Here is a 12,506-nt window from a genome sequence, read left to right on the forward strand (position 1 = left end):
CATTTCTGGGCTGAGGTTTCTAAAGGAGTCAAGCAATTCTGTGGTAGTATGAGGGAAAGGTTTAACTGTGCAGCCATTGTATAGCTAATGGTACTTATTGCTCATGACTTCCTGTGCCACCCAATATAGACTGTACAGTCATATGAAAAAGGTTTGGAACCCCTCTCTGCCTGCATAATAATTTACTCCACTTTCAACAAAAAAGATAGTGGTATGTCTTTCATTTCCCAGGAACATTTGAGTACTGGGGTGTTTTCTGAACAAAGTGTTTTAGTGAAGCAGTATTCAGTTGAATGAAATTAAATCAAATGTGAAAAACTGGCTGTTCGAAAATGTGGGTACGCTTGTAATTTTGCTAATTTGAATGCATGTAACTGCTCAATACTGATTACTGGAAACACCAAATTGGTTGGATTAGCATGTTAAGCCTTGAACTTCATAGGCAGGTGTGTCCAACCATGAGAAAAGTATTTAAGGTGGCCAATTGCAAGTTGTGCTTCTGTTTGACTCTCCTCTGAAGAGTGACAGCATGGGATCCTCAAAGCAACTCTCAAAAGATCTGAAAACAAAGATTGTTCAGTATCATGGTTTAGGGGAAGGCTATCTCAGAGCTTTAAACTGTCAGTTTCAACTGTAAGGAATGTAATCAGGAAATGGAAGGCCATAGGCACGGTTGCTGTAAAACCCAGGTCTGGCAGGCCAAGAAAAATACAGGAGCGGCATATGCTGAGGATTGTGAGAATGGTTACAGACAACCTAAAGATCACCTCCAAAGACCTGCAAGAACATCTTGCTGCAGATGGTGTATCTGTACATTGTTCTACAATTCAGAGCAATTTGCACAAAGAACATCTGTATGACAGGGTGATGAGAAAGAAACCCTTTCTGCACTCACACCACAAACAGAGTCACTTGTTGTATGCAAAAGCTCATTTAGACAAGCCACAGTCATTTTGGAACAAAGTGCTTTGGACTAATGAGACAAAAAAAATAATTATTTGGTCATAACAAAAAGCACTTAGCATGGAGGAAGAAGAACACCTCATTCCAAGAAAAACACCTGCTACCTACTGTCAAATTTGGTGGAGGTTCCATTATGCTGTGGGGCTGTGTGGCTAGTTCAGAGACTGGGGTCCTTGTTAAAGTCGAGGGACCAACGAATTCAACCCAATATCAACAAATTCTTCAGTATAATGTTCAAGCATCAGTCACAAAGTTGAAGTTACGCAGGGGTTGGATATTTCAACAAGAGAATGACCCTAAACACACTTTGAAATCTACAAAGGCGTTTATCCAGAGGGAGAAGTACAATATTTTGGAATGGCTGTCACATTACCCCAACTTGAATATCATGGAAAATCTATGGAATGATTTGAAGCAGGCTGTCCATGCTCTGCAGCCATCACATTTAACTGAACTGAAGAGATTTTGTATGGACGAATGGTCAAAAATACCGCCATCCAGAATCCAGACACTCATCAAAGGCTATAGGAGGTGTCTAGAGGCTGTTAGATTTGCAAAATGAGGCAAGAAGCAAGTTGCTACTTTGAAAGCTCAGCCAATGACAACATTTGGCAAGTTTGAACACATTTCTGAGAGTTTGAGGGCCATGTATTATGTGTTATAACATTTTTGCTAAAGAAGTTAAAATCACCCTTTAAGCTGTGAATCACAGTTCTCCCAAGAGACCGCCTTATCTTAAATTGTTACAATTGTTTCTTTTCTTATCTTAAATTGTTACAAATGTGTTGAAGTGCAGCTGCTCAGTGTTCTGGGCTCTCTGCCAAAAAGCTTCTTATTTTAATTGCTTCAGAAACTTTGTATCTATTTCTGGCATCAGTGCAGGAGATCAAAGAGAACTCTGGGTATTTCAGTTAGAAACCTGGGACTGCGGGCTGAGCTGTCAAATTAGGACTGTCCCACAGAAAACGGGACAGTTGGGAGGTATGGTTTACACATTGACACATCAAGGACATGCTTACACAAAATACAGTAGAAAACCACTTGCATGGCTGACACATTTAGCTCTACTTATGTCTAAACCATAGCTCTATTGTCCATATATTAAGTAGGTACAATAAACATCTTTTATTTCTGAAATTAAACAAAATTTGCAAGACTGGTCATCAGAGTCACCCCAAATCATTGGCTTGACATGGGGGCTTCAAGCCAGTGAACTCCACAATTTGGCAGCCCCAGAATATATCCAAAGGGACTGGAAGGACCACAGAGAGCAATATAGGTTCACATATTAATATGCAATGGTCTTATACACAGTAAATGATCTGCAAAAGTAAGAATTCTTAAAATAGAATAATAGATGTACAGGATCGTATACTAGTGCAAGTACAATGTGCAAAGTGCAATTTTGGCCGCAAATTGTCATGTTTTTTCACCCACATAAATGCGAATGTAAGTTGATTATGCATCTGGTACAACTGTGGGCAATGTGGCAAAATGTTTCAGATGTCAGAATTTCTGGTGCTCATGGTCAAAAAACATGGGCACCCAATTCTCTAGACAAAGGTTAACTGTTTCAGCTGATATAGGCCATGCAACTATGTTCAACTATGTGCAACTATGTGAAAGGCTTTAGATGCAAGTACCTTTCAAGAATAGTGTCCACAACTGCTGAACCACAACTGCACTTGGGCTTTGTAAAGGAGGACTCTAAGGTTTGTCTTCATCTACTAACTAACCCATAACAACCAATCATGCTGACAGATAAATGCTGCTAACTGGTTGCAATGTATTACTAGATAACTAGAAAAGATGATATATTATATAACCACATTGTCTGCCTGTTTATCTATTGATTGATCGGTTGATCGATATCTATATATATAGATAAAATGTATGCTAATTTCCATAACTGGTGTGATAATGATGCAAAATGTTGTAATAAATAACCATGGTTTGGTACTCCTATCAGGGAATCAGTTAATTATAAAGTGTACAGAATCTAGATTTTAGGCAGTTACTTATACACAGTATAAGGCTTGGAGACAGATGACGTTGTGTAGTGTTAAAAGACCAAGGGGGGGGGGGCAGACAGTGGGAGGGTATATATACCAAATAGATAGTGAGAAACATTGGAGGTGAGAATATGAAACCAGCAGTTGGAATGATAAGGAGAAAGAAAAGAAATCTGGAGGAGGGGCTGACAAAGGCATTTTCTAACTACAATCAACAGCCAATGACAGGAACAGGCAGGCTTAGATGTAATATAGACTTTCTGTCTTTGACAAGAACACTGCACAATGAAAGAATGTAGTTCTGTGCAACTTTCCATATACATTCTTACACATTTTCTAGTGGTTTTAAAGTTATTTGTAAAACAAATATATTCTCTGATTCTAGGGTTGCCACCTTTTCTGGAAAAAAATACCGGCCTTCCTATATATTTACCTTTTTTCCCTATTAATAACATTGGGATCAACCATCATTTTTACCGGCCAGGCCGGTAAAATACCGGCCAGGTGGGAACCCTATCTGATTCTGACTCTTGAAACAATATAGCAGAAGTCAGTTCTTCTCCAAGTCTGTTAATTTGCTGGCTTCTACTCCATTGTTTGGGGAGTCATCACCAGTAATGTAGAGAAATGAAATAAAATAAAGGCTGCACTCCATTTGTGGGAAATAATACTATTTGGAAGAGAAAATTCTCCTAGCCGTGTTATGCAGCTCATACCAGGGGGAGCTCTTGGTGTGGACTGCCGTGATTGATCAGACACATGTGCATAATAAGCAAATCTGGGGATTCTATATTATATAATATTCACATGCTAGTCCCATAAAGAACCAAAATTACTTGCAAGTAGGATTTTTTTTCCAGCCCAAATACTATTGCTTCCTCCAACCACACTGCACTTTAGGTGGGGGAAGCAATGTTTCTATGATAGGTGCCTGTTAATCATCATCCACCTCGGTCCCTGCTGCAGTACATGTCACATTCACACACACACACTATGGTCAATTTTCTATCAAGAATCAATTAACCTGTCTGTATATTTTGGGAGGAAACCCATGCAAACATGTGGAGCACATGCTATTTGCATATGGTGTCCTGGCTGGATTGAAGTCTTGGACCCCAGACATGTTTGGACTGAACTTCAAAATAGGTCCTGGTATTTCCGTTGCACAGTGGCCCAAACAGCCATAAGAGTGCCTGACTATGGCATCTTACAGCAGTCCTCTGGCATTTGCCAGGATAAATGTGACCCCAAAGCTGCAAGGCAGCAGTACTAACCACTGCTTCACCATGTTACCATATTAGTGGATGTTTATATAAATCGGATACCCAATTGATGGGAAAAAAGGTCTGAACTTTCAGCTTATGGTCCAATAATAAGAAGGATGATCCTTGATAAAGGTCCCAAGCAGAAACGAACCATTATGGGTTACAGGTTAGGAGATTACAGGTAAATCTGAAAATATGTTTTGCATTGGCCACTGTGAAAATAGAGAAAATAGGCTATAAATATTAACTTCTGTTACATAGGCGTCTGCAGAAAATGTTCCAGGGGCGCCAAGGAAGAAAGCATATTACACTAATTACTTGTACCCATATTTTGGTTTTCACACAAACCTAACAACAGCATTTCTATAACTATATAAAGTAGTAACTGTTGCACATGTGTAGCATTGCCATTCTGTAAGTGACACAAACTACTTTACAAGGACAGAACTTAGTATTTTCTACTTTCTAAGCACAATTACTAGCCAGCGGTTTGTAGAAACGTCAAAGTCAACCTAAGGAAATCTAATGAATGAAATATTAATTGACCCCTTTCAACTAAGGATATAATTGAAAAGAATGACCCCTTTTCGCTGGTCACCTCACAGTATCAAATACTTAGGTGTTCATTTAACAGAACAGTAACACCAAAAAATGAAAGTGTTTTAAAGTGATTAAAATGTAATGTACTGGAAAAACTGGTGTGTTTGTTTCAGAAAGTCTACTTAAGTTTATATAACCAAGCTGCTGTGTAGCTGTGGGGCAGCCATTCAAAGTTGAAAAAGGGGAAAAGGTACAGGATACACAGCAGATAACAGATAAGCTCTGTAGAATACAATGAGATTCTTTATAGTTTACCATGTTCCATGTGCTTGAATAGCTGTCCCCATGGCTACACAACAGCTTATTTATATAAATTACTAACTGTTGCATTAGTTCAGAGGGGGTCAGTATAAGTCTGGGCACAGTGACATCTACAGGTCATTTGTATAAACACCACATATTCCCCCTATAGTACGAAAGCATTTGGGCAAATGTAATAAACAACAACAATGCATCTTAAAGCAATAATATACATTATTTACATCACATGGTCCTGGGTCCATGTAGGTAGTTTTTTGATTCTCTCAGTACGCCTTATAGGTTCACTTTCTTCAGGCCTATTGCAGTTGACATCAGGAGTAGGAAAATGTCCTTCATCAAATGGAGCTTCTCCAAAGTCATATCTAACAGGAGCAAGACGATTTGCATTCCATATGCGTCCATCAGACAGTTCATATGTGTATGGTCCTCGCTGGTGTCTCACTTCAAGTGGTGTAGTAAATTTGTGCTTGTTTCAGTATTCCTGGTTTCTTGATTCTGACTAAAGATCCAGGCTGAAAGTGTTCTTCTCTGGCACCACGTTTTCAGTATAAGCCTTGCATTTGGCTTGTTGACGTTTCACAAAGTCAGCAGTAGATGATTTTGTAGGCACAGTATTTTGTGGAAGTTTAATGTCTGCAACATGTAACTTAGTGCGCCTCTGTCTGCCATTTAATAATTCATCTGGAGATGAATGGGTTGTTGCATGGCGCGTTGCTCTGTAGTTATGTAGGAACTCTGTTGTAAATACTTTCCAAGATTTCCCAGTAAGATTTGCTGTCTGGACTTCTGTTGAATCGCTTGATTTCTCCATTTGATTGTGGATAATACACTGAAGATTTCCTATGCACAATATTCCTCTCTCTCAGAAAGAATTCAAACTCATATGAGACAAACTGTGGTCCGTTGTCTGATATTAACTCCTTTGGATTATCTTCTCTGCTGAAGACTGTAGACAGAAATGTTATTAATGTAGCTGATGATATATGAGAAACAAATGCAATTTCAGGCCATTTACTGTAATAGTCTATCAAGGTTATAGCAAATCTACAATCTATAGGAGCATCTGTAAAAGGACCGCCAATATCAATAGCAAGTTTTTCCCATGCTGAATCAGGGAATGGAAGTGGTTTTATATCTGGTGTCAACTTAGCTTTGTGTACAAAGTTCTTTGCACAACCCAGTGAAGTGTTGCTTTGTGGTGAAATTTTAGACACTGGCTGTGTGGCAGGCACTGGCACTGTAGTAATGAGACCATCAACTAATTGTAGGTTTAATGCAGCAAAGAGATCCCTTCCAAGTATAGCAGTTCCATTTTCACAATGTAAAAGTCACATTTTGCAGTATTTGATTCAAATTGTACAGTCACTGGCAACGAAGCACAGGGATTGGATCCTTTAAGTAACTGACCAGTTTCAGGGCAGGTGCAACAAGCGGATCTTTTGCAAAGTATTTCAAGAAAACATCCTTTGGTAGTATAGAAACAGCTGAACCTGTATCAAGCATCTGGTTAATGGAGTGTCCCTTGTCAGCAGAAGCAGTACTGACACTGACAGTGCATATAAACTTGTCTGGAATAAATGTACCAGCTTTATCCACATTTAACCCATGTATTTCAACAGAAAAGAAGGAACTCCGGCTCCGTACTCTGCTTTAATCACCTTTGTAAGTAAAGTACGTTGCAGGTTCCAATAACAGCTGTTTATTAATTACAGACCAAACCTCGCTCACCGTAAATGTCGGTTGGTCCGGGTGCAGCCGGCCCAGAGTCCGTCACTAGGGGGAATGCCAACAGCAAGAAAGTAGAATGGAGGCAGCGCACTCCTGGGTATCAGACAATAATCGCTTTTCTACAGATCAGTAAAAAAATATACTTTATTTCAACATAGTATTAATCCAATAAACATAATCGCTTTTCTCCAGATCAGTAAAAAAATATACTTTATTTTAACATAGTATTAATCCAATAAACATAGCTATAGCTATAGTAAGAAAGTTTTCCTCAGTATCTGTGCACACAGGCCAACTTACAGCAAGGTGTGGATGGGTGCGGATCTGCTTGGATAAGATTTTTCTCCATTTGTGTTTCTACCCAAGTGGAGAAACAGGCTTGTGTGCCATTAGCATAGAGTTGATGTTCACCTTCAATAATCCTGTATAATTTCTAAATACAATAATTTTTTTTAAGGAACAGTAACACCAAAAAATGAAGTACTGAAAATATAATGTACTGTTGGCTCCACTGTAAAACTGGCTGTTGGGTAGCCATGGGGGCTAAAAAAAGAGAAAAGGCACAGGTTACATAGCAGATAAACTGTGTAATCTACTGTGTATCCTGTGCTTGAATGGCTGTCACCCTAACTACACAGCCGCTTGTTTATATATAGTATAGTTGTGTTTACCACCAGTTTTACCAGTGCAAGGCAACAATACATTATATTGTCATTTCTTTGAAACACTTTCATTTTTTCATTGATTGATATTCTTACAATTTTTGCTGTTAAGGAATGCATTGATATTACTGGTTTCTTCCAGTTCTGGGTAATCATCAGCCCAATTGCCGTAAACATTTATGCTGACTTAATCTATGAGCTGGATTAGTGAATTTCTTTAGTTTTTCCCAGTATGAAAATGCAAGGATCTTTAGGAAATTTGTTGTGTAGAGTCCTTGAGTAATGGAACATGCAAAGGAAGAGGAACCTAGGTTAGGAGATGAAGAGAAACCTAGGTTAGGAGAATTCTTTTTCCATATCGTTGGCCATATCTGTATCCTATCTAGCCTGTTTGGTATTTTTAACGAAACAATCAGTGCACAAGTGCATAGATAAGGTAAGTGAAAACTTGCTCCCAATGGTAAATATAACAGAAATTGCATCTGTGTAATTACAGACTTTAGAACATTTTTACCCTATAATTGTGCATATCTTATTTTTCATGCAAAATGACAACACATGGCCTGGTATGGCATGTAACACTAGTGCTCCTGTGCCCTAGTAATGAGCAACTGAATTATTGATACTAGGTGCTACATTGACAAGGAGTTTTTTTGGTCTCTTGTTTTATAAAGACATGTACTCAATGAACTGGGATTTTGCTGAGCGTGGGTGGTTTGATAGTTCACGGTGCTCAGAATGAATGGCATGCTTTTTTTTAAAGGAAGGGAGAGGTTGTACAGTAAAAAAAACTTTTATATTAGTGCTGGTAAGTACAATATTCTGGAATGGCCGTTACAGTCCCCCGACTTGAATATCATCGAAAATCTATGGGATGATTTGAAGCAGGCTGTCCATGCTCGGCAGCCATTTAACTGAACTGGAGAGATTTTGTATGGACTAATGGTCAAAAATACCGCCAACCAGAATCAAAGGCTATAGTTGGCATCTAGAGGCTGTTACATTTGCAAAAGGAGGCTCAACTAAGTATTGATGTAATATCTCTGTTGAGGTTCCCAAATTTATGCACCTGTCTAATTTTGTTATGATGCATATATTCTGTTAATCCAATAAACTTTGTCACTGCTGAAATACTACTGTTTCCATAAGGCATGTTATATATTAAAAGGAAACAAAACTCCAAAGAATTAAGAGGGGTTCCCAAACTTTTTCATATGACTGTATATGAAACAAGAGTAGAGGAAGTGGGCATATTGTACTCTATGGTTGACTGTTAAGAGGAACAAGGTGCAGGAAGTCTGTGTCTCTGTGGTTTAGATGTTTTTGTGATTTTCTAAACCGGACCACATCTGAGTTGCAAACCCTTATATGGACATGTGGTATAACTCCTTTTTATGAAGGCAAGAAGTATGGCATAAATGTTATTCACTTATTATGAATCCTTATTTTGTCCAGACTATCAAGTAATAACCTGTAGTATGGTAGGCAAATGCTGTTTCTGCAATTATCAGGTTCCCTTTTATAAGACAGAGGCTGAAATCACCCAATAACTGAGGTACATGCTGTATTTATTGATGTGCTTTCCTGGAATGTAATGCACTGGAATACTCAAAAATGCTCTTAGTTCTTTTATGTGAAACATATTTGGTGGTAACTACTGAAGAACTGAAACTGTGGGGTGGGCAAGCAATTTGCCACATAACTCAAAGGCTATGTCAAGCTGTTGGTCTTTCTTTGTTTTTGTTCTTGTTGTTGACTTTGCTTTTGAAGATTCAAAAAGCTTTTGCAATTAGTTGCTGGATGACTCCCTTTTCAACGAGTGCCTCATTTGGATTACCAGCATGATTGTTTGCTCTGTGCATGCAGTTTAGGTGTGTAAAGGTATATGACCATGGCCTTTTTACACAATGCCCAAAATGTCACAGACTTCATTTACAACAAGCTCAAGCTTTGGGCCCAACCTTCTGCATAACATGTGACTAGAATTCTGGTCAGAGTTTTGTTGTGACTTGCAGCAGACACAATTGCTAGGTTAAAGGCTGCATTATGGCTAAACTACACAAAACATTTTGCCATAACACCCTGAAATGCTCACAATAATTACTCTTGGCACGAAAAAGTTATTTATAGCAGTAAGAGCAGTTTCATAAGTATCATCAGGTAATGGTAATGTATAGAATATACGCTGTCCCTCTGCTCCCAGGCATTGAATAAGTAAGGCACGCTTTCTAGCAGAAGAAATCTCCCCTTTGTCAGCAGCAATAATGTAATTTTCAGACATACGGATCCAAGCAGTAAAAGGTATGGTAGGCTCACCAGGGTTTGGGAGAAAAGTTGCAGGCTGCTGCAGAGCTAGAAGAGACTTCTTGTCGTCAATGTGTTATGTTTTGGTAGCTGAGGATGAGTAGAGTATAACAGTCCTTTATTAGCAGGTTCATGCAGCCATTACACTGCAACTGTAACTTCAACTTCAACTTCACTTTAAGCAGTATAGAAAGTACTATGTATACACAGTATAACTCATGTGCACAGTGACACCTACAGGCCCTTTGTATAAACACATTCTTGTATACCAGATTTCTCTAGAAAGAGTATTCACTATAACCCTATTACTGTTTTGTATCAGCTTCTGAATATGTGATTTCTACTCACCACACACCAGTGTCGGACTGACCCACCAGGATACCAGGAAAACTCCCAGGTGTCAGTGGGCCCACTTGCTTATAACCATTTAGCCTTTTTCATGATCCTTACGTATACCTTTATGAGGAAAAATACTTACTATAGTAAGTAGATATAAAAGACTAGAAGAATAAAGAGGGCAGCAAACTGGAAAATGAGGTTCAATGTTGATAAATGCAAGGTTATGCACTTTGGCAAAAATAATATAAATGCAAGTTATACACTAAATGGCAATGTGTTGGGAGTTTCTTTAAATGAAAAGGATCTAGGGGTCTTTGTAGATAACACGTTGTCTAATTCTGGGCAGTGTCATTCTGTGACTACTAAAGCAAATAAAGTTCTGTCTTGCATAAAAAAGGGCATTAACTCAAGGGATAAAAACATAATTATGCCTCTTTATAGGTCCCTGGTAAGGCCTCATCTGGAGTATGCAGTTCAGTTTTGGACTCCAGTCCTTAAGAGGGATATAAATGAGCTGGAGAGAGTGCAGAGACGTGCAACTAAATTGGTTAAAGGGACAGAAGACTTAAATTATGAGGGTAGACTGTCAAGGTTGGGGTTGTTTTCTCTGGAAAAAAGGCGCTTGCGAGGGGACATGATTACACTTTACAAGTACATTAGAGGACATTATAGACAAATGGCAGGGGACCTTTTTACCCATAAAGTGGATCACCGTACCAGAGGCCACCCCTTTAGACTAGAAGAAAAGAACTTTCATTTGAAGCAACGTAGGGGGTTCTTCACAGTCAGGACAGTGAGGTTGTGGAATGCACTGCCGGGTGATGTTGTGATGGCTGATTCAGTTAATGCCTTTAAGAATGGCTTGGATGATTTTTTGGACAGACATAATATCAAAGGCTATTGTGATACTAAACTCTATAGTTAGTATAGGTATGGGTATATAGAATTTTAATTAAAAGTAAGGAGGGGTGTGTGTATGGATGCTGGGTTTTCATTTGGAGGGGTTGAACTTGATGGACTTTGTCTTTTTTCAACCCAATTTAACTATGTAACTAACTATGTAACTATGAGAGAGGAGAAATAATAGTTTGGAAAGTGGGCCCACTGTCTAATGTTTTCTGGTGGGCCCACAGTTTAAGGTTTTCTAGTGGGCCCCTGGCATCCCAGTCCGACACTGCCACACACCAATAATAATTGCCATGGTAGTCAATTCTTGGTTACACTTGGCAAATGTCTTTGTAGTTTGATCCTTGGCCTTTTAACTAGACTTTCTGTCATGCTGGGAACTTTTGGTGTTTGAATTATGAGTAAAGCATAAGCAAGGTAATATCATTGGCTTACTTATTTGTTTAATGATAATGCAATTCCCAGTGGCAAACTATAAGCAGTACTTATGGGTGCAGCCCAGGACCCATCCCACTATGCTGGTGATATTTAGCATTAAGACCCAGCAACACTTATAATATAGCTTGGCTGGACTGAGCATCCATCTTGATACTAAAGAAAGAAGAAATTAAGGAGCTTGATTAGTCTACCATGTTGGCACTCTGCCTGGCAAATAGATTCATTATGAACAGAAAGAGACAGAAGGGGGCTACAGGAATTGCAAGAGTGAACAAAATAGTGCAGAGACTGGTGGCAATTCTGCAATTTTTTGCACTTTGCACAGTGCCTATACTGGGGTCCCCAACCGTTTTTTTTTACCTATGAGCAGCACTTACTGTAAATGTAAAAAGAGTTTTGGAGCAATGCAAGTATGAAAAATGTTCCTGGGTGGTGCAAAATAAGTGATGTGATGGCTAGCCCCTATGTGGCTGGCAGTACAAGGCAAAATAGTCTCATGTACTGTAAAAATGTTGGAATAAACAGCTTCAAAGCAGTATTTTCAAACTGCGTGTACTTTTTATATTGAACTTATACGCTGGGACCAGAAATTTGTTTTACTTGAAAATAGTCTCAGGGGAGCATCCCGGTAATACACTGTGTGCTGCACATGTATAGCTGCTCCGGATAGCATCAAATTGAATATTCATCTGTGTAGCATGGAGCACCACATAGAGTAGAATACATAAAATCCAATACGTTATTTATCCATTAAAAGTCAATATAAGAATTTGCCAATAGTGTACAGAACCTTACGCAGCTAATACCATGACAATAGGCTAATAATGATTCAGTCCTGGATTATTAAAGCCTAATTCCTCTTCACTCACAGGGCTATTTTTATTAAAAAGTGAAATAGATTTGCCTCAGTGTGCCAGTGGAAATGTCAACGCTCAGTTTACTTTTATAGGATGATAAGCAATGTGAGCAACAAAATCTTTTGTGTAGACATTTTAAACTTGAGTGCACATTTTTTAAAACACTGTGTG

Source organism: Xenopus laevis, chromosome 2S (genome assembly GCF_017654675.1).
Source record: "Xenopus laevis strain J_2021 chromosome 2S, Xenopus_laevis_v10.1, whole genome shotgun sequence".
Taxonomy (NCBI): Eukaryota; Metazoa; Chordata; class Amphibia; order Anura; family Pipidae; genus Xenopus; species Xenopus laevis.